General features: G+C 39.1%; 1 long non-coding RNA gene across 1 annotated transcript; it reads right to left on the bottom strand.

Annotated features, from left to right (window-relative positions):
• Positions 1-656: 656 nt before the first annotated feature.
• Positions 657-17,010, bottom strand: LOC143689800 (uncharacterized). Its single transcript, XR_013178918.1, has 4 exons — positions 16,804-17,010; positions 15,331-15,432; positions 5,520-5,645; positions 657-695 (listed from the first exon to the last, which is right to left on the bottom strand). It is a non-coding gene; the product is annotated as an uncharacterized LOC143689800 (long non-coding RNA).
• Between the last annotated feature and the right edge of the window lie 6,014 nt (positions 17,011-23,024).

The following is a 23,024-nucleotide window of genomic DNA, read 5'->3' as shown; positions in this document are numbered from 1 at the left end:
GGAGAAATGAGGCCTACTCTTCCCAGACTATGTCTCTTTTAATGGGAGCTCTTGGCGGTATTAGCATTAACCCACAGGAACAAATCTCAGGTACCGTTTCAGGCTCTTCTTAACAGATTGAGGGGGGATCATTTTTGAGTTCCCAGCTCTTCTCAAATAGCCTTGACCTGCATCAGTGTGTGCCTGACCCAGTCTAGAGTCATATACATTCAGTTGTGGTCCCACTTGCCTTAGTCATAGGCAAGTGTTCTGGTGAGACTAGATAGTTTTCTTCAATTTATGCTCTAATGCATGGATCGGCAAACTAAGGCCCATGGGTCATAATCAGCCCATGGCCTGTTACTACATGGCTCTCCAGCTAAGAATGGTTTTTACAATTCTAACAGCTTATATATTAAAAAAAAATAATGACAATTTTCACAGAGACCTTATGCGGCTGGCAGTGTCTAAAATATTTACTATCTGGCCCTTTTAAGAGTTAAAGGGTTTCTAGCATCAAACTCATTAGATAGCTTGGGATGAGAGTCTCTAGTACCTTAAAGCTCATTCAGATTAGGTCAGGTTAACTAGATAATCCTAATTCTCTAGAAGAAATTGAAACTCCCATCAAAAAAGTACAAAACTGGGTGAGTTAAGGTGGCTCAGTGGCAGAGTTCTCACCTGTCATGCTGAGACCCGGGTTCAGTTTCCGGTGCCTGCCCATGTGAAAAAAATAAAATAAAAATTAAAAAGTAGAAAATTCTCAGTGCCTTTGTCCCTTCAGGTAGGATTTTGTATATCACCCCTGAAATACAGGTTGCTTCTCTCTAATGATCCTGTGTCAGATTCGTATCTTCACCCCTAAGGGAATAGGGGAAAGCAACCACTCAGCATCTGCCCAGGCAGCCCAGTCAAGCCTGCTGGAGGAAGGATTGAAGGCACCAGCCAGGGGAGATGTGACACCAGCCTCGGGTTGCAGAGTCCCAGCTCCCTTGGACCCAGCTTGGGAACAGTGATTGGAAGAAAAAAGAAAAGTCTTACACCTATGCATATCTATCTGCACACCACTCTGACCCTCTTACTACTCCAAATAATTCCAGTACACTTCAGATGCACATGCCATGACTTGTCAACCCCAGAGAGGCACCCAGCAGGCCTGTGTGCAAACACAGAGGTTAAGCAGAGTAATGCCAGAGGAGTGAACGCAGGTGCATAACCACAGATCTTGGTAGCAGCAAAGGATGTCCATAATCTGCTCCATGCTGCAGGCATTACTGAAGGCTTGGTCCCAAATCCTGCTCAGGGAAAAGTCATGCATTATTTGTCTTATGTGTTCCGAATCTCCAGTCTCCCATCCTCCAGTGATGACGTTCCATCTTTTCCAACTTGATTTCTGTGCCTCATCTTCAGATTCACTCTCTGCACACAGCACTAAGTTGATGCTGCTCTTTTTTCAGACGCAAGATTTTGCTATTCTTGTTGTGTTCAAATCCCTGGTCATGCACCACTCTTTTTGTCTCCAGTGGCACAACAAAGATAGAGATCTCTGCCAGAGCTTCCACATCTTGGAACGTGAAGGATAGTGATAAATGAGTAGCATGAATAGATTATAATCTGTTTGTTATATCTGGTTCTGACAACTTCTTTAGCTACTATAGATATGTTCTACAAGTCATCCAGTGACTTAGCTGTCTTCTAAATGCATCTATATTATTTGATTTGGTGGCCTTTACTCAAGGCTCAGAGACTTGGCATTGGCATTGCCACCTTGGAACAGACTATCTTATTTTGGGAACTTCTCTAAGGATATCTATTCAAGCAAAGCCAGGTCCCTTTCCACCCTTCCAGGGACTATCATTTCCCACATTGGGAAGTTGTTTGTCCACCTTTCCCCTGACCTCTCCCTTAGGTCTGTAGACAAGGGGATGTACTGTCTGTAATTCTCAAAAGTCGTCAACTGGGCTCAAAATACAATTACCTGAGCTTGTTCTTCCTGGCAAAGAACTGTGGAGGGCTTCAAAATATCTTCTTAAACTATGTTAGAAGAGCACAAGCAGGGGTGAAAGTCCTTGAAGCTTAATTTTAAAATATGAGAGATGATTTAGACTTTTCTGGTCACCAATGGGAAGGCTTAATCCATTCAATGTAAACCTGTTAAGAGTCTATTCCAGGCCAGGCACTGTGCTCAGTTCTTGGAATGCAGAGATGAATAAGTCATAGTTCCTGGCCAGCAGAAGCTCACAGGCTAGTGTGAAATCCCAAAAGATAAGGACTACGCTACAGAACCTTTAAAAACTATGACAGTTTTAGGAATATCAGAAATATGACAGTTATTTCTTCCCCAGCACAAAGTAGGATTGCATGTCTCTGGACACGTGACTGCTTTAGCCAATGAAATGTGAGCAGAAATATGGTGTTTCACTTAACAGGTGGAAGTCTTTAATAGACATCGTGAACTATGTAATAATATTGTGAGTCATTGATTGTACCCCGCGTTTGCATGTTAAGAATGTTTATGTTTGTGTATTGTTTTATCAATAAAAATATTTTTAAAAAGAGGGAGACCATGTATCTATATCCCATTTTTATCCTGCTTCGGACACTGTGGAAGAATACCTAGAGACGGAACATCTAACAGTCTTGGTTTCTGAGCGACTGTGATAAACATAACCCCTGGCCAACCCAAAAGACATAAACTTTTGTTTTATTAGGCCACTGAGATTCTGGGGTTGTTACTGTAGCATAACCTATCATTTGGCTTGATAGACACTAGCTTTGGAAAATGAAGCTTTTCTAGCCCTCAAAGATCCAAAAAGAACTTTGTTATTTGAGGAACACCTAGATACATGGAAGGTGCCAGGGCACCTCTGGAACTAGAACAGACAATTCTCTGTAGCAGCTATGGGCCACAAAGGGTCCTTTGGATCTTCCCACTTTTATGCTCACTGTATGTGGCCTGTACAAAAACAGTCTTTGATCAGTTAATAAATCCCCCACCTAATTGACGTACCCTAAACAAGCTGCCCAGATATCTAGCACATCCAGCAGTCTGTGATTCCCTCCAGCATAGCCCCATCACACTATTTGTCTGTCTATAACACTAGACTGTGAGCCCAGGAGTAGGTCTGGCATGATACCCAAACATAATAGGAAGCCAATATCTGCTTTTTGAAATAAATACACATTGGATGAATGAATGAAACTTTCACTACCACCTTTTATATAGTAAGGCCTAAAATTTTAATACATCTTTGAAGTTCACAGATCCCCAAAGTCCTGAGTAGGACTCAGAGCAGATGAGACCAGATATGCCACCCACCCACCAGGAAAAGTCATCCATCTAACTAGTTCCCCTGCCAACCAGACCCACTGCACTCTACCCAGTCCTCAACTTAACAGGATTCACCTCTGTTCTAGTTTGCTAGCTGCTGGAATGCAATATACCAGAAACAGAATGGATATTAAAAAGGCGAATTTATTAAGTTGCAAGTTTACAGTTCTAAAGCCATGAAAATGTGCCAATTAAAGCAAGGATAGAGTAATGTCCAATCTAAGGCATCCAGGGAAAAATACTCTGGTTTAAGAAGGCTGCTGACAGTTCAGGGTTTCTCTCTCAACTGGAAAGGTAAACATGTTAGCTTTCTCTCCAGGCTTCTTGTTTCAAGATGCTCCTCGTGGGGAGAATTCTCCCTCTTTATCTCCAAAGGTCTCTGCCTGTGGGGCCTCTCATGGTTTCCATGGCTTTGCCACCTTCTCAAAAAAGATGTTTCCTCTTTCAAAGAATTCAAGTAAATTAATCAAGACCCAGCTGGAATGGGGAGAGTCCATCTCCCTCTAATCGGAGGTTAAAACACACAATTGGGTGTGTCGCATCTCTGTAGAGATTATTTAATCAAGTTTCCAACCTACAATCTTGCATAGGGATTAAAAGAAACAGCTGCCTCCATAAAATGGATCAGGATTAAAACCTGGCTTTTCTAGGGCAGATAATCCTTTCAGACCAGCACAGCCTCCTAACAGCCCACATAATTATTCAAACACACCAATCACATCCTCCCACAGGAAACAGGGAGGCAACCCACCCCCTTTTTACTATCAAGCCTGCCTCCCACAGGTCCTGCTGGTTCACTCTATTCCTAGTCTAATCCCTGTGTGGCCCTGCATGGCATGGAGTGTCCTCCTCCCCAGAGGTCTGAGTGCATATGACAAACTGCTGTTGAGCTCATCTGTCCAGTGTCACATGTCATATGTTCAGTCCTCAAATATTCTTTTGGGGAAGGGACTCCCCTCTTTCACCAACGGAGTGAAGAGCATCAGAACCCCTTTGCACACCATGTCTTTGGCATGGGTAACGGGATGTACTTCAAGTAATGCATAAGAAGGTGTTAAAAACAGCGTAGCCTGTGTCCTCTGATTACCATTCCTCCTTTGTGGGGTAATGGTACAATGAGAAGAATTCTGGAGCAGCTGCCAGGAGCCCTTGGTTATAGCACCTGCTCTGCATCTCCTACTGGCTGTGTGGTCTTGAGTAAGTTGGTTAACCTCTAACTTCAAGTTGTTGTGAGGTTTAAATGAGCTGATAGATATAGTTCATAGAATATCCGAGATGGACAATTTCAAGATACCTTCCAGATTATTGTACTCAAACTCAGCAAAAGAATGGTAGAACTGGGAATAGAGCCTAAGACTCCTAATGCCCAGCTTGGAGTTGTAATGCTATCAGAAAAAGGAACTTGGGATATAATATTCAATGCAACAAATACATATTATTTTGATGCATTGCTCTGTGTTTTCAGTGTTTAATTCTCCCATTCTCGTTAGAATGGGCAAAGGGGAAGAGAGGGGAGCTCTTTGAACCCACCCAGCATACACAGTTCCTCTCTCCCTCACCAGTTAAATATTGGGGAACAACTAACCTCTGTTTAAAATGCTGTATAACACCCACTTTTTTCAGGCGAAGCAGATTAGCCCTGGACACAGTTATTTAATTATGCTTTGGCATAACTAGCTCCATGCTGATACAGAAGAACTGATTGGGATTTAAATAAAAATTACCCAAAATGGATACACTTTGCCTTGAGTACTAATTAATGAACAACCTAAAGTCCCTGTCCATTTGTAAGCAAAATTGCCAACAGTCATCTATGGGCTGGGTGGTCTGGGTCTTGGTAGGGGCAACATTGTGACCTGGGAAACCTTAAAGGTATGAGGACTGTATACTGAATATCAGCTTATACACACAAACATTTAAACTACATCATGTGGTATATTGTAAGGCAACTTGGCATGTAATATGTTATATACTTTCTATTGTAATTAGATGTTAGGTAATGTTCGTTACACAGACAGGACACCCAGATGCACCCATGTTCCCCAGCCCTCATAGGTTCCCTTTCCTTTAACTCTCAAATAACAATAGCTTGGATATCCATCCTGAGTGCCATGATTCTAAATACCACAGAAATTCACTCCTCAAATGGTTCTCTTCCCCGTGCCATTCCCAGAGGCCCCAAGAATGCTCACGTGCTCCCACAATCTACCTTGTTGCTCCCTGATCACTTTGCCAAGCATCCCTTCTTGAAGGTTTGGTAGGTGCCTTATTGTTGTCTAATACTTGACTTCTTCATGGGCTGCTACTGAATCTCCTTACCCCACTGATGGACTGTCTGTAAACATTTTAAAGATTTTTGTTTTATCAGTTACAAATGCACATAGTTTAACATACCAAGCAGTACTATAAAACAGATTATTAAAATTAGCAAACCCTTCGTTCTCTCCCCATCTCCTCTCTTCAATTTCCCCTGTCCTTAGGTAACCATTCTTAACTGATTATTTTAGCATTTATCTCTATATCTATAAGTAGCATGCTTATATTAATATATACTGACTTTATACTTATATACATATATTCATGTATATGTATTCATATAAATATTCATTTGCATATGTGTATTAATTTACAATTTGGGATGATGAAAATTTCAGTTTCTCCCCCATCTCATCACCCTGCACACTTTTTACATCTTGCTGTCCACCCAATAGTGATATTTAATTCTGGTTAGAAAAATAATCAGTTGTTATACTCTTGTGGATATGTAAATGCTTTTCATAGCCAAGTGATGAAATATATTATGATTGCTTTTACTTTTTAATTAAATTTTTTGCTCTCCTGGAATCAATAATTGTTTAATCTGCTTAGTTTTCTATGTAACTATCAGCTTCAAGTAGTAATTCACCTTCAAGCCCTCTACCAATTGTCTAAATCCTCTCATCAGGTGCTCTATCAGTTTCATCTTGAAGAAATCTCTCCTGGAGTCTTCTGACCTCTAATATGGACCTGTAACTCTCTATAACTGGTGCACAGCTGTCATCTTTCCTTAAGAATTTCACCATTCACCTAAGAATTCTCTTTTTTTCTGTCCTCGGATAGATTGTCAGTTTCCTGAACCCATTGTCTTTTTCTTTCTGGATTTACTCATTTGTTTGATTGTAACTCATTGCTTTCTAGGAAATGGTATATAAAAGATAACCTTTTTGAGACCCCTGTCTAAAAATATCTTTATTCTCTCCTCACCCTAAATTTATAGTTTGGCTAGGTGTAGAACTCTATCTTGGAAATCATTTTCCTTTAGAATTTTTAAGGAATTTCTCCATTGTCTTCTAGATTCCAGGAGTTGTATAGAGAAGCTAAAAGCCATTTTGATTTATCATGTGTGTATGAATTTTTTTCCCTCCACTCTGGAGAAATTTAGGATATCTTCTTTGTTCCCAGGGCTCTGAAATCTCACGTGGTCTGCCTTGATGTGGGTCACTTCAATCTGTAACCCCATATCCTCCAATTCTGTGAAATGTGTTTTCATTATTTCTTTCATGATCTCTTTTATGCTTCCTATTCTCTTTTTCTAGAGCTCCTTTATTTTGGATGTTGGACCATCTGCTCTATATACTTTTCTTTCTATTTTGCATCTCTTTGTCTACTATTTTCTGAAGATTCTCAACTTCATCTTCCAACCCTTCCAGATTTTTCATTTCTGCTATCAATTTTTAGCATCCAAGGGTTTTTGTTTGTTTTATGGCTGATTTGTTTTGTACACTATTGTATTCTTGCTCTTTAGATAGAATCTTATTTTAAATGTCCTTGGCTCCTGCATAATCCTTGTTTCCTGCAAGTCTCAGTATATTTGTCTTGATCTGTCATTTCCACGTTACAGACTTCCCTCTGATATGTCTGGTAATCTTGGTGTTCTGTTTATATATGAAAGTAAGGGTTAGAAATGGCAAATAATAGCACCGAGTTAGTGCATGAGCTGTTGGCAGGTGGGCTTACATGGGGAGAATTAGTTCAGCTGACACCCCCTCCCATTTCTACTGATACTTCTGCCCTCAGCTGGGCTTAGAGTCCCCTCATTCTAAAACATCTTTCTTCTTTACATTCTCCAATCTTCTACCACTGTGGGAGAGTAGCAGTAGCCCAGCTACACTGTGGGAGAGTAGGGATTTGGGGCTCCAACAGCTTCCTAAATAGACTTTGAACCAACCCTCCTATTCTCAGTCCCACCTTCACATTAATTTTCATAATGACATCAATTTCAGACACTTTGGGAATTTCTTCAATGTAACTCCAATTACTTCTCAGCTTTTCCCACTCATTTCCCACACATTCTCTGGTCTGCCAAGTCAATTATCACTCATTCAACTATTTTCAATCTCCAAAATTTAATTGTCACTGTGTCCTCCCCTATTCTTTGTCTTTATATAAAAGTGTGTATATATATATATATATATATATATATATATATATATATATATATATATATATATATATATATATATATATATATATATATATATATATAAATCCATTTCCTTTCATTTCAGTGGAGTTTCAGGAGGGAGAGAAGTAAGTGTACGTAGTTGACCCACTGTCTTTACCTCGAAGTTGATCTGTAATGATTCATGAAAATGTTCTGAAGGTTTGGTATAAGAGAAATACAGCACCAAGAGAAAATTCTCCAAATGCCACCCTTAAGAGCTACCATCTGCCTGTAGCTGGCTGAATTCAATCCTACAGGAATGTCCAGACTCCTCCACACCTCAAAATCCCAGCCCCCTAACTCCTTTAAGCCCTTGAGAGAAGATTCCTCCTTCCCTGGCCCGAAGCCCTCCTGCTTGCCTATCCCAGGATGATTGACAGTGGGAATATTTATCATCTTCAGGGAAAGTCCCCACCCCTTAACAAGAAGTATACTGTAGCCTTTCTGACCCAGATAAAGAAATCACGATATGCTTATAGATTTCCCCAGAGGCCAGCTAATCACTCTCATATTATACCATGTGGGGACATCGAGACTCCAGTCCAGATAATACTGGTTTAAGCCCATCCCAGTACCCATTTACAGTCTTCCCTTTCCAGAAAGAGTGAAAAAAGCTGAAATTAGCATTCCTCCTGTTATTGTCTGATCTCCCAGAGTCCTTGAGCAAGTACTTATACCTACCAAGAAAAGTACAGCAATTTTCATGGACAGTCCAACCTAAATTCACATTACAAAATAACCCCAATTTTATAATGGCACAATTTGCTGTAAATACATACTTTATGTTACTAAATATAAGTGTAATATCTCTGTCTATGCCTGAATTCAGGTTCATTAGTAATTCACAATTTTCTATAAGACAATGAGTGGGTATTGTACACTATATAACATGTTAGGGCCCCAGTTAAAGAATGGCGCTGCTAATAGAGCTTGCTCTCTAGACATGAGCTATGGCTGAACTATCTTGTGAATATGCTCTACCAGAGCAGGGTTCTTCCAGTTCTCATTTGGATGAAACGGGAGATTTATAACCCCTTTTTGATCCTTAAAATGGTATAAAGGAACACGTTCCTGAGTGGTGCTAATCAGAGCCTAAGCTACTCAAGAGTTCTGTTCTCTGAAACTTGAATTGTCCTTTATACAAATGTGTTATATCAGGTTAAACCATATGAAATTGCTGACATCCAATTTTTTGACCTACAAAACTAGCAATTTCATATAATTCAACGTACTAAGAAGAAAGGCACTTGGCATCAAGAGGTTTGGTTTTAAATTCTGGCTCTCCTATTCAGTAGCAATTAGCTTAGTAAATTGCTAAATGTGTCTCTGAGCTCAAATTGCCAAATGGAGAAGTGTTATGTCTGCTGCATAAGGTATGTGGAGATTACTGAGTTCATGCTTCTTCCTATATGCCATTGAACCTGATATCCTCAATATATGGTCAATTGAATTAATTTTCAAAATACTTGTTACTTATTTTATTTGATCTTCGCAATAGACCTTTGAGGTATACATGGAAAATATAGTCTAGAATTGAATTATAGAGAACAGAAAATAGAGACTCTACCCTATTTACACAGGATTATTTAGCTAGCAGGAAGCAAAGCTAGAACTTGGACCTACATTTCTTGATTATTGGTTCAGTAAGTGCTTTTACCTCCTATAATGTGCTTCTTTCTGGTCAGCAGCACATTCCAAAATAAATAATAATAATTACCTGCAGAAGTTTACAAAACTCCAAGAATCCTTATGCACACATCTTACCTAAACACACACACAATACTCAGCACCAAACCTAGACTCTCTTGAATCTTTCTTTAGTTGATTCATGGAACTACCATGCAGCTGATGCTGCACCCACATTTTTATTCATATCACATCCCCAATAATCTTATGAGGAAGATGATACACTCCCCTTTTCCAAATAAAAATCTGGGGATCAGAGGGCTTTGTTAGGTTATTAAAGGTCACACATCTTCTCCCAGTCTTACATGTCCTCAGGGTAATCATAGTAAGAATCAATTTCCATTTCATGGAAGATGGAACAAAATTTCCTGCTCACAGATCAAACAGAAGCATAAAAGCTTGACTTAGAATTGGCATGGTCCTTGAAAGCCATATGGAACATGAGTTAATAGACAAGAATTCAGGAGATCAGGTTCTCCTGCTTTTGATTCTACCTCTGTGACCTTGAGCCAATCACTTAGCCACTCTGGGATTGTGTCTCCCTCTGTAAAAAACAAAATTGTCTCTTTCTAGCTTTCATATGGCAGATTCTATAATTTCAGAAGTTTGTATTACACAACCAAGTGCACTTAGCCGTCCATCCAGGAGTTATTCTAGGACAAGCTAGGAGGGTGTATGAGTTTGGTTCCTGCTATCTGCAGCTTTTAATAGAACATTATAACCAGCAATAAGAAGAACTAGCACCAGGAACTCTGCTTTATCATTCAGCTTTCTTTGAAATCAGTGTCAAAGGCCAAGACAGAGAGAGCTTACAGAGAATTCTAAGTGAATTCTAAGATCATACATAAAAGCCTAAGAAAGGGAATACCTACAGATGTCTCAATCAACTTAATGCTCTAGACAGGATCCATTTTCAAGCAACTGTGTGCCCTTGTGATAAGGAGATGACTCTGTTTGGAGAATCACCACCACATGATTAACTCAGCACTTCCTGCCATCAGCTTTCAGTAGCACCTACCTTTCTGGCCAATCTCTAGAAAGGAGATGGTTTTCAATGGGTGAAAGAGCAAATAATGTAGCAGTAACTAGAATAGCAAGTTCCCTTGGTATCTGGATGCTGGAACCATGCAACTGTTTACAGAGGGAAAACTCCAGATGTTCCATATGAACAACACATCTTGCTTTGTTCCTTCAACTTCTACAGATTTCTGAAATGCTGACATTGCCTGGGCACTTTTTCCTGACATTGATTTCTTGATTGATTCCTATTATCTTAATTTGCATAAGCCCCTTCACTTCACCTTTTCTTTCTTCCTAAGATCCTTTAGCCCAATCCTGCCCACATCATTGCCTGGCAGCATTGACACGACCCTCCTACCCATGCTCGGTGACTGGCCTCTTTCCTGTATCTGCATGCACATAGCTCTGCATGGATGCTTTGCCAACCTACAGCCATGCTGTCATAAGCAATGATTGTGCCAACTCCAAAATAAATGCTGTACCCTAAAGCCCAAGGAAATTTCAATCACCAGTTGCAGCTCTGGTGATTAAGAAGGAAGTTGCCTAGCTTCTGCTCAGTTCTAAGGCAATATTACCCCTTGGAATAGCTGTGCTTCCCAAAATCCTAATCCTGAAGACATGGGGTGGGTTGGAAGTATTGGTACTGAGGTTCTTATCAGTCTCTAGCACGACTAATCAGATTCTCTCAGACAAAATTCTTCTACAAATAAACAGATTTAATTTTCTTCTAATTCCCTGTGCTGCTTATTATGTTTTATATGAGATCAATGAACACTTATATTTTTCCTTTAGGTTCTGTCAGTCTCCCGGTTGCCAAATATACTTGCTCTTAATTTTGTTCAGAAGTCCAAACAACCAGAAAATTCAAATATACAGACTTATTTATAGCTCCTTATAATGAGGGTTGAAGTTAATTATAATAAGTCAAAAACATAATGAGATCCTGAAATGTTCTCCGTATCATGCAAAAAAGAGAAAAACACATTCTGACCCATTTTAGTGATAAGATTACAGTCCTCTTGGCACGTTCATTTACTAAGCATTCAGTGAATGCTTACTGTGATGTAAGGTGCCACCACATGCCCTGTGGTGTGGGGGACTGAGAGAGATGTATCTGCCATAGATTATACATTCAAGAAAATTGTGATCAATAGGCAGAATAAAATAGATGTACTTGATAATGGCCTAAGACAGAAAGCCATTCCTTAAGAGAGGCAAAGATCAAAAATACGGGATTCAGGAGAGGAAGATGTTGGTAAAAACTGGAGAGGGAGGAGGGAGAGATTGAAGTAAGTTTTGTGAAAAGAAAATAATTGACTTGAATCTTTAAGACTGGGTGCTATTTGAATATCCAGAAACAGGATAGAAGGAATCCTATGTGTGGGAACACTAAACATGGAGAAAAGTAAAGGTGCTTATGAAGATGTGAGGGGCACAGAGGATAAGTAAGCGGGGCAGAGTGGAAAATAGATATGCTGGAAAACGGTCATGAAGGACTTTAATGACAGTGTTATCCCATCAGTTGTGGAAGTTACTGAAGGTTTTGCATTGCAGAGAGCGGCGTGGCACATCAACAACATTAATCTAAGAGAGCTGGAAGGAACAGAAAGGTCAAGAGCTGGCTGTCATCCAGAGAAGACATATTTTCATTCTTTAAAAATTGAATTATGTGTCAATATCCAGTTAATCAGAATACTGAAAATTAAAATCACCAATCTCGACCCACTCTGGAAAAAGGGAGATGTGCTGTAATTGGTGAAGTGTGTGGTGGGGAAAGGTTATATGTCCTGAAATATGACATCCTTTAGTTAGCTTGGAATATGATCCTAAGTATCACAATGAATTATGCTTCAAGTTATAAAGCCTTAACCTTTAACATTCTGATTCACTATAAACAATTATTTGGTCACCAGCTAGGAGAAGATGACATTTCATTAAGCAAGAGAGACTTAAAATGCTAAGTAAGGTAGCTGAACCCAGGAAAGGGCCCCTGGACAATTACAACTCGGAGATGTGTTGAACTATTGTTGCTGTCATCAAGAATAGCATCCCAAATAGCACAAATACATGAGGAATTTAGCTACAGACATCACCAATTTAACTCTTGGGTTTCTCTATCTGGCCTGTGTGCTGAAAGAGTTTTGAGTAATGGGAACATTTTTAACAAAATTGTAATATACGACTGAATCAAGGTGTCATAGCAAAACTCCGTTGTCATTTAAAATGGTTTATCACATCATATTTATTACGGTATTTGGATTAGCACTTCTGATAATTACTTCTTTTTTTTACATTCCCTATCCCATTCCTTCTCTGCTCAGTATGTTGCTGTCTGTGCCAGAACAATTTTCAAGATTAGGCCCTGAGGTGCCAATTCCCTTCTTTTAGTAGATTTCCCAACTAACTAGTTAAACTCCTGCTCTCTCATCACTATCTCCTTTAATGAAAATAGGTAGTAACATTCTCCAGAGACAATCCTACCAACATTTATATTTCTTCCAAATTAGAAGAGTAGGTATCTCTTCAGATCATAAAGAATACATTTATTTTAAGGTACAGTGGAGAGAACACACAGAAATTGCAGTTTGTTTAATGAGAACCTAAGTAGTTTGCAACAGTTCTGACTCATGCAGAAGGCTTCAACTTCACGCTGATAACAGCTCCTATCTCCTTAGACCCAGTATTATATTTAAAAGCTCATATAATCTGGCCCTTAGGTGCTAGGTACAAAACAACACGAGAATTCAGAACTAGAGATAACTTGAGAGACACATTTTATCTCTGGCTGTTTCAGTATCTCCCTTGTGTGCTGGGCCTTGAACTTGTTTTCTCTTTGAAGATCTCTCTTCCTCTTTTGGGAGGCCCTACCTTTATTTTTTTCAACTCTGCCATCCCTGCCACTTTGCCCTTTCCATGTCTTTAACAGTCTACATGTTTTTCTGTCTCCTCTGGGTGGAAGCTTTGCTTCAGTGACTCAGTCCAAGTACTCACATTTCCAAAGTTTATGAAATCCCTAGTATGAATTCACTTTGGACATTGCCACAGGTATTCTCCAAGCACAGGTGTTTGGCATTTATATTCTAACAGGAAAATGTGGAGATTCATCTTACAGGATGGAAGGGAAGGGCTACCATCATTAAGCACCAATTATGCACCAGATATCGCATGGGCTCTTTACATATGTGAGCTCAGTCATTTTTCTTATCAGTTCTCTGAGGTAGGTATTAGGCCCAATACACAGAAAAGGAAAATAAATTATGTCCAAAAAGATTAAGTGATATGCTAGCTAAATGCAAATTAGATCAGCATCCACCTTTCTTAGCATCCACTGCTCTTTCTTAGCCTGAGCCCATATGGTTATCTGTGGAGGTTTTTAAACCTTCCTCCACAGCCTATAAAGGTAGAATGGCTCACTCAAGGGTTTGAGAGAGACTAGGGTTTATTGGACTTAGCATTAGACTGAAGCAACATCAGTCTATTTAAGGGCTAAAATGTGTGTATTGCTGGAAAATCTGAAGATTCAATAGGTCTGGTGGATAGAGTCAGTGAGCTGGAGTAATGTGGAACATCTATCAGTTACAGTAGGGTTCTTTGATGGTAAGCAACAGAAACAGTGTCTGGCTAACTTAAAGTAAAAAGAGAATGCTCTGGAAAAATAGGCAGTAGCTCCAAAATTGAAGAAATGCATAAAAGTTTCAAAGAGATTCAAGAAAGGCAGAAGCCAGGTAAAAGGAACCAACTGATGATCTTGTCAGGGTATGGTCATAGGATAATAGCTCCAACTGTTGTTTTTTTCTTCCATCTGCTAAAGGTTTTAAGTTCAAGCGAGAGGACAGTTGGAGCTTCATTCCTGATAATGATGCAGACATTAGTTTGCAGACAAAATAATAAATATAATCAAAACACTTTTTGATATATTTATAACCAATAACCCCAACAACAAACAAAATTGCAAAGTACTTTGAAAATATCAAGTCTTCTACATGATTTGAGCATAAGTTATGTTCCATTCTATATCCCCAACTCCAACCTACTGGCACCACCTCCCTCTGGAGAAATCCTTCCCTTCCACTATCTTTTGGAGGAGCAAACACCTTCCTATCTAAATGTTAACTCATAAAGGTTTCCCTACACACACTCCTCTTTAACTCTCCAAGCTTGACGATGCCCAATTTTTGATCAGGTAATGGCTACAGTAATTTTTTTAAATGTATTAATCTTTGTGTTATCTAAACTGGTGTCAAGATGACTGAATAAGAGCATATAAGAAAGAAAGAAATTAAAGTACATGATATGTGCAAGATCACCTTCACTGTAGGTTATCAGTACAGTTCTCACCCTTTCTTCTCTTCCCCCTCTACCCCATTTCCACCCCCACCCCCACCTCTAAGGCCTTGGTGTGCTAGTCCCTGCAGCTGCAAACTAGAATGGTCTAGTTTTTTGATCATTCTGAATTCTTTGTAGTCAAAGAAATGCAGCCAGAGTCTGATTATCTCACATTAAAAACAAATAATTATTCTTGGTGCAGACAAAGTCACAAATAGAGTCAAAACACGTTTTGGTAACAAATAGACCCATCTTTGATTCTTATTCTCCAATGGCCTCTTCACTCCTTTGGGAGCATTTTCCTCCATTTCCTTATTTCTCTTTCCCTTACTTCTATGGCTCCTTCCCTCCTTCATTCTTTTCATCTTTATTTTATTCTTTTCCTTTTCCTCTCCCACCCCAATCAAAATAAAACTAAACTGCAGAAATGCCTGAAGCTGGGGAGAAGCCTTCAGAAATCAGCTCCAAAAGCATCCAAAACTTTCCTCCTCCCCAGACTCCATACCTTCTCTGCTGCTCTAGTGTAGCTGAAGTCTACAGATGACCACGCTAGCCATTGGCTTCTTCACTAAACCAAATTCTTCATGCATCACCAGGGAGATAAAACCTATAGTGAAGAAGACAGTATTGGTTTACTATTTTATTTTACTGGTAATAAAACTGCAGAACCTCTTCTCACAGAAGAAACCTTAGAATGCCTGAACCACAAATACCATAGGGGAAGGGAAAGCCATATAACCCTTCCTTCTAATAACACAAGTCATGGACCAGTTCAAACTTGAGTTTGTTTTATTTGTTCCTAAGCTTAGAATGATTTATTTCAGGTAAAATGGAGGAGCAGGGTAGAATTAAAAGATACTGAAAGTGATCTGCAAAAGAAATTCAGGAGGCTATCTATATAAACCAATGTTAAACATAGAAAAATTCTGAAATAGTAGGAGGGGAACTGTTTAAATATTTTTACGAGATGTATTGATATGGTGAATCAATGTGAAAATGACTTGGGCAGTGGAAAAGGAATATTTTAAAATCAGCTCACACCACTAATTTGCTATGTATCCTTGATAATGTCACTTAACTTCTATGGGGCTTGAAATGAAGAAGAAAATGTTGAGATTGATGGTTTCTAACATTTCCAGCTCTAGAATTCTATCATTGCAATCAAGACTAGAAGATGATGGCTAAATGTACAGTTATTTAAAGAGTTTTTCCCTATAACCCACTGGTGGAGTAATAGGTATGATGATTATAAGCAATGGGAAATAATCATTTTGCCTCTTCTCAGAACTCTTTGGTTTCTCTCTGTTAGAAAGAGAGCTAATATCTGTGAGCTTTTAGGGGATCTTCTGATTCATGCCTTCTGCTACCTCTACTTCCAACCAAAGTCACTGAAGTAGGGACTGGCTAGCCAATTGTCAGTGTTAAAGAGAATAGGTAAAATAATATGTATTGATTTCCCAGGTAAAGACTGCCAAAGGTACTATTTGTTCAGGATGCAATGGGTCTGCAGGAAAAAAGAATAATGAACAATTTGAAAGAATTTTAAAACAGATAGACCTAAGAAGACTTAAGAATTTGGCCTTAGGAGCAGAAGGAGAGAGGGAGGTACTGTCACCCACCCTCATTTGAGATTGCATTCTGGTCATTTGCCAATTTGATTTCAGATTCATTCCCTAACTTTCACTGGAAAAGTATATTTCCAGGCTCCCTTGCCAAATGGCTTCTCAGTAGGTTCAGCTAATGGAGGAGACTGGAGGACAAGAAAAAGTGAGAAGCAAGGAATTGTTCCTGCCTCTCTGCCTCAGTGTGGGGGTGCAGCTTTGGCAATGGACTGGGCCTCCTCTATATTCCAAGCTCCTCATCATCATGTCTCTTTCTTGGGCTCCAATAATACCACCTCCTTCTTTATTCCCTCCATTCCTAGGGGTGATAGCAAATTATTGATGCTCTTAATCTACAGGTTGTCCCCTATCCCCACCTGAAAAGAGATACTTTTCAGTTTAAATTTCTTCTTCAACACCTTGGCACAGGTTTTCTTTTCCTGATCATTCCTTGTCTTATGCAGATGCCTGATTCTGACCATGAGTTGACACTGACGTATGGTACACACAGAGGAACACTCCTGGTACAATCCCCACAGATATTGTCTCAAAAGCCCTGCCCCACCTTGATAAGGGCAAGACTGTGAGCTCAATGGCTTTATGGTGATGAAGTCAACCCTGACAGCAACAAGGACAATGTGCCAAAATTGATGCCTACATATGCCACACACCAAACCCACTGCCTGGCTGGGCATTCATGGCTGGTGCAGGAGAACTTTAATGGCTGCCTTTGACTTTGTGTGATCCAGACAAGTTGACCTGGAGAAGGGAGGGGATTTGAGATGCTCTGAAGGCCCAGAGAAAAACATTATAGTCACTACTGAAATGATTCTCATAGCCCTTGATTGGTCTCACTCATAATACCATTTTCTAGGAAATAAAAGATAGAGACAATAACCTACAAAGTGCTTTCAAACTTTTATAACACGATCCTCACATATATTTCAAATAAGGGTTCCAATATTCTGAAAAGTTAGGTAGTAGAGGAGATTAAACCAAAATCCAAGATTTTAAATTCCAATTTCTATGCTTTTTAGAGTATATCGCAAGTAGCAACGAAGGTTCCCAAAAGTTTGCCAAGAACATACACAGAGCAGGAGGAACTTCTGGAGTCAAAGGCTTAACCTGTATGTTTATAGCAGCATCTGCCACACTGAATGTGTAGCTAGCTGTTTATATCTGTGTCTAGGTTATAGGTTGGAGGGCAGGGATCAAGTATAAGTTCACTCTAACTCCAGTGTCTATCAGAGCATGAGGCCTAGGAAGTGCCTAATAGATATTTATTGGCTGAACAGATGGATGAAAAGGCAGAGAAAACCACTAGCTAGGCCAAAACCAAAAACTGATGGAATTGGAAATCAGGACTTAGTAATAGAATTGCTCCTGTAAGAAGGTCATGTAGGAACAGCCACTTCCTCTAAGAAGTGTCTTAAGATCCTACCTAATTGTGATGCTCTGATATATCCCAGAGTAATTTGGGCAGTGAATAAAGAAGTATTTGTGAAGTTTCCTTGGGGGACTGGGGAAAAAGGAAGAAATATTCAACTTCCCCATTTGGAGAATTCCTGATATTCTCACAACCAGTGGGGATAACCAAATTAATAGCCCAAGCCCTGAATCTTGGAGTTTATCCCTGTGAAACTTATTCCTGCAAAGGATAGACTAAGCTTACTTAAAATTAGGTTTAAGAGTCATCCCCAGAGAACCTCCTTTGTTGCTCAGATGTGGCCTCTCTCTCTAAGTCAACTAGGTAGGTGAACTCACTGCCCTTCCCTCTATGCGGGACATGACTCCCAGGGAGTAAATCTCCCTGGCAACATGGGACAGAACTCCTGGGATGTGCTGGGACCCAGCATTAAGGGATTGAGAAAGTCTTCTTTACCAAAAGGGGGAAGAGAAAAATTAGTCAAAAGAAAGTTTCAGTGGCTGAGACATTTCAAACAGAATCGGGAGGTTATCCTGGAGGTTATTCTTATGTAGTACCTGAAAATGTTGAACATTATTCCAGTAGCCTTGATTTTTAAAGATGATTGTATAAAGATATAACTTTTGCAATTTGTCTGTGTAATTATGAAAACCTTTGTGTCTGCTGCTCCTTTTATCTAGGGTATGGACAGATAAGTAAAAAAAATATGGATAAAAATAAATAAATAATAGGGGGTTAAGGGGTAAAATAAATTGGGTAGACAAATATTAGTGGTCAATGGGAGGGACAGGTAAGGGTATGGGTTGCATGAGTTTTTTTCTTTTTCTTTTTATAACTTTTTCTGGAGTGATGCAAATGTTTTCAAAAATGATTATGGTGATGAATACACAACTATGTGATGATATTGTGAGCCACTGATTTTACACAATGTAAGGAATGTATGTATGTGCAGATTTGTCAATAAAAGTATTCTTTAAAAAAAAAAAGATCCTACCTAATATCTCCTCTTGGGACTGAAATTCAACCACAAGAGATTCCTTCCTTTGGTCTTTGAGAATCTCCATGGAAAAGTACATTTCTCTGAGACTGGCAATAATGATACACTATGGTTTTAAAAGAAAAAGGATGGAAAGCAGATCTCTCAACAGTCCTACTTCTAGGAATTGGTTCTACAGATACATCTGCATACATATGAACTGATATATGTAAATGGGTATTCAGTGCAGTAGTGTTTTCAATAGTAAACAGTTGGAAGCACCCAAGTATCCTTCCGTAGGGAATCGGTTAAATAAATTGTGGTAAATTCACTGTAAGTCTTTCTATGCAGTTGTAAAAAAGAAGGAAGAAGCTCTCTATTTATTGATACAGAATCATCTCTGGGATATGCTGCGAAAGAGAGAAAGCAAAATGGAAAAGTCTGCATAGAGTATGTTAACTTTTGTGTAAGAAAAGGGACAGAATAAAATGTGTAATCCTATCTGCTTTATTTGCATAAAGTAACCTGGCAAGAATATGCAAGAAACCAACAAAAATGCTTGCCTGTAGGGAACAAGGGTGAGAGGTATGTTCTGCATTAAAATGTGGTGAGAGCAAGACTTCTTAGTGTGTATCTACTAAATTTAAAAGAGAAGGTCACAAAAAAGGAAATAGGAAGACACCAAAGACAATCTACAGGCATTTCAAGACTTCTCCCTTCCTCAATCTCCCAGTAATATATAATCCCTGCTGAGACCCATGGTGTACTCCTTTTGACCTGCTATGACACTTGCCAAATCTGCATTATGCTGACTTCCACCCATCTCAGTTATTATTGGATCTACCTCAGTCATTACCGCTAATCCCTAGAGTACAGTATCCATGGCTGCTTCCTCTTTTTAGTCCCAATGGTTCCAGGCATATAAAAGTACTTTAATAAATAAATAAATCTCTGTTAAATGGAATTGAATTTTTCCCATTGCCAAGTCTTATTCTGCCCTCAAAATCCTGAGCATGAACCAGAGATTTCTCCCCTCCTTCTCCTCAAAAAGTGTTTTTAGAATCCATTTATTAAAGATACACTTTTCAGTTTCTGAAATGGCTTTCACAGGCCTGAGAAATTAAAGAAGAAAAGTTTTTCCAGTCACTATAAAGCAGTAGTGGTAGAGGTTGGGGTCAGCCATGCTGGGAGAGGGGTAAGTGAATTGCAACCCTTAAAAGGCACATGCTTGTACATGAGACTGGAAGTGGGAACACTGAATTGGCTGTAAAGGAGTCCCACAAGGCTTGTGCAGAGCCAAACATAGTCTGAAAGAATCATATATTTCAGAGTTTGTCCAGATATATGTCCAATCTAAGGAGGCTCTCTCCAATGCATGGACATAGGAGTCTAGGAAGTGTGTTTGTTTATTCACTCATTTATTCTTTGACCATTGTGTTAGTCAGGGTTCTCCAGGGAAACAGAATCAGCAGGAACAAACTGTAAATATGAGATTTTATAAAAGTGTCTCACACAACTGTGGGGATACATGGGTCCAAATTTCCTCAGCCAGGCCACTAGGTGACAACGCCAATGAAGATCTTCAATGAATCCCCCAGGAGATGCTGAATAGCTGAAGCAGAGAGTGAGATTCTCTCTTCTGATTTCTCCTTTAAAGACTTCAACTGATTAGATTAGACATCACTAATTGCAGAAAGCACTTCCCTTGTCTGACTACAGATGTAATCAACCATGGATACAATCAACATGCTAATGATTAATAAACCAGCCTTCTCATTTATTAACCAGCCACAAAGTGTCCTTGCAGTAATGGTTAGGCCAGTGCTTGCTTGACCAGACAACTGGGTACTATCACCTGGCCAAGTTGACACATGAAACTAATCATAGCAAATTTCTACCATGTTCCAGGTAGGATGTAAGGTGTGGTTTTAGCAGTGAACGCTACAGATCATGCTTCAAGTTAGGCAGACATTTGTAGCAGCATTATCAACCACCAATGATCTGTATCCCAACCAGTGCCTGAGTATGCAGAAAGCAAAGCTCAGTCTCAAGGTATGAGCTAGGAGGACTATTTAGGGCATTAAGGACTCAGATAAACGACTGAATCTCAAGACAGGGCACCAAATCCCATCATATGAACAGAGCTGACCACCACCATGGCCAAGAGAAGCAAGTACTTGGTGGGCATTTGGATGTCCATAATTCATACTGATTCATGACAGCAAATCTTAGATTCCATCATCTACAGAACTGAGGCTGCTGATCCCTTGCTCAGGATTGTCTCTCAAGGTATGAACTAGACTAAGTCCATGTGGAGGGCCCAAGAAAGGCAGGGCTGGCAAAGAAAGCCAGAGAACATTAATGATTTAATTTTATGCATACAAGTAGGCAAAGTTCTCACCCCTATGCATATATCCCCTGTATTTCATGCTACCATTTTGTGCCCATTCTGCTCGATTAAAACTACCCTGGTTTTATCCTCGTAAATTTGGTGATGGGACAAGGACACACAATGTAGATTACTCCAGCCTTATAACTGGACGTTATTTTATTCCTTTCAAGTTTCTTTTAAGCTCCCTAGAAAATAAGGAATCTATAATGCATATCAGAACGGATTACCTTAACATTTCAACTTTTGAAATCTATACAGCACAGAAACCTGGAGATTTTGTACTGACTCAGTCACCAATTAGCCAAGTGACCTTAAAAATGTTACTTAACTCCTCTGTGCTCAATTCTTCCTGTGTCAAATGCAAGCAGCTATGCCTATTTTGAATTATTAAGAAAAAATACATGTGAAGCAAAAGGACTCTGCAAAGGGACAAATGCTATAAAACTATGTGAGATTTTTAATTACTAAATTTCCAAATTATGTCACAGAAGTCTATTTGAGATGAATCAGATAATAACATTCTCATTGTAGAAGTAAGGTGGGTACCTGGAGAGACAGGTTAGAGAACATTGTTTGGGTATTATTATAAGCTGCTTTATTCATTATCTGTGACAATAATAGATTGCTTTTGGACTAAAATATCTTCCCGTGGTAAAGATTTTTGTTTTGAAACCAAATGCAAGGAAAAGACATAAAAGTAGTCAATGTGCAAGGTTGAAGCAATCTGACTGCTGAGCTACTTCTGAATATTTTTAGCCCAACTCCACCACTTTCAAAGTAACTGCAGACAAGAAGTACAGATATATTATGGCTTAGAGAATGGCTTCAGAAATAATCAAAACATCATATGCTGTATCAAGAAAAATTTAGAGACGCTCTTACAGGGCCACAGACAGTGTTTTATGAGCAAATAAAAAAAACACAAATGCTGAAGTTATTGATGTTCTGTCAAAAAGAGTTGTGCCCTGAATAAATGTTTGTTGCAGGATAACATCACATAAAGGAGGGATAAACTGCTCCCCTCCATGCACTGCTATAACACAGCCTTAGACCTCTCTTACAACTATTTTTCATCATTTATTCAGCAATATTTTTAGGGCCTGCTATGCACCAGACACTGTTCTAGGTACTGGAAATTCAGCAATGCACAAGACAAAGTCTCTACCCTCATTGAGCTTATATTTCTGCAAGAGAGACAGAAGAAATAAGCAAACAAATATATACTATAACATCATATAGTGATAAAAGATACAGTGGGATAAGAAGACAGAAAATGAGAGATGCTGTGTTAGAAATGGTTGTCAGGGAAAGTGTCACTCTGAAGAGATGGCATTTGAAAAGTGTTGGAGCAAGCTATGGGAGGTGGTTTTATCTGGCTAATATATATATTTATCTCAAGATAAGATAGAGAGAATGTATGTATCATAAAATGTTTGGCCAGAGACATGTTTTCATCACCAGAGAAGGCTGAAAATTTCTTCACAATTTTGAGGAGAGTGGACTCGGATCTATTCATTCATTCATTCATTCAACAAATATTTACGGAATTACTACTATTTTTCTAGGCATTGTTCTAGATCAGAGTCAATCAAACTAAGGCCAGTGGGTCAAATCTGGCTCACTAACTGCTTTTATAAATAAAGTTTTATTAGAACACAACCACACTTATTTGTTAATATGTAGTATATGACTGCTTTTACTCTACATCAGAATTGAGTAGTTGTGACAGAGATCAATATGGTCACAAAGCTGAATATATTTAATGCATGATCTTTTACAGAAAAAGCTTGCCAACCTCTGTTCT

The sequence above is a fragment of the Tamandua tetradactyla genome, chromosome 7 (assembly GCF_023851605.1).
Source record: "Tamandua tetradactyla isolate mTamTet1 chromosome 7, mTamTet1.pri, whole genome shotgun sequence".
Lineage (NCBI taxonomy): Eukaryota > Metazoa > Chordata > Mammalia > Pilosa > Myrmecophagidae > Tamandua > Tamandua tetradactyla.
Note: the sequence above shows the minus strand (reverse complement) of the source record. Positions and strands in the feature narration are given on the sequence as shown.